Consider the following 883-nt stretch of genomic DNA (forward strand, 5'->3'; position numbering starts at 1 on the left):
AATGTCAATAGGCATTGTTCTATTTAAAAAGTGGATGTGCACAAAAAAAGTAGGTTTCATTACAATCTGTTTATTGGCTGACAATACGACCCCCTGACTACCAGCCCATTCTGAGAAAAACGCACGTCAACAGCACTTTCCATTTCCAAAATATTTGAGCTTGGATGACACGTACATGCAACCCAGTCCATGTTGCTTCGTCTCTGTGCGAGAACTCATCAATAGTGGGGCGCATTAGCTTCGCATCAACCCATGTCCAGATGTTTCCAAGGGTAAAAGATCTCGAGATGGTGTTTTCAAGAGCAACAGTCGAAAATGCTCTATAGTCTATACCAGGCATGAGAAACCTTTGGTGACCCGCAGTCCTGATTCACATACAGTCAGTCCCACAAAAAAGGATGCTCCATTTACTGTATGAAATAAAATATACTAATATAAATATATGGGCAACGGCCTTGCCGCAGTGGTTACACCGGTTCCCGTGAGATCACCGAAGTTAAGCGCTGTCGGGCGTGGTCAGCACTTGGATGGGTGACCGTCCAGGCCGCCATGCGCTGTTGCCATTTTTCGGGGTGCATTCAGCCTCGTGACGCCAATTGAGGATCTACTCGACCGAATAGTAGCGGCTTCGGTCAAGAATACCATCATAACGACCGGGAGAGCGGTGTGCTGACCCCACGCCCCTCCTATCCGCATCCTCCACTGATGATGACACGGCGGTCGGATGGTCCCAGTAGGCCACTCGTGGCCTGAAGATGGAGTGCTTTTTTTAATTATAGATATATGTCTACATGAAAATAAGTGTTATTACTAATTGCACAATTACATAATAGTTAATCCAATCGCCGCCATTATCAATTATAGCTTGGCACTTTAACCCTCT

At 45.9% G+C, this 883-nt stretch overlaps 1 pseudogene; it reads left to right on the top strand.

Moving 5' to 3' along the window:
- The first annotated feature begins 445 nt into the window (after nt 1-445).
- Nucleotides 446-563, top strand: LOC124712938 (annotated as a pseudogene).
- The last annotated feature ends 320 nt before the right edge of the window (nt 564-883 follow it).

The sequence above is a fragment of the Schistocerca piceifrons genome, chromosome 8 (genome assembly GCF_021461385.2).
Source record: "Schistocerca piceifrons isolate TAMUIC-IGC-003096 chromosome 8, iqSchPice1.1, whole genome shotgun sequence".
Classification (NCBI taxonomy): Eukaryota; Metazoa; Arthropoda; class Insecta; order Orthoptera; family Acrididae; genus Schistocerca; species Schistocerca piceifrons.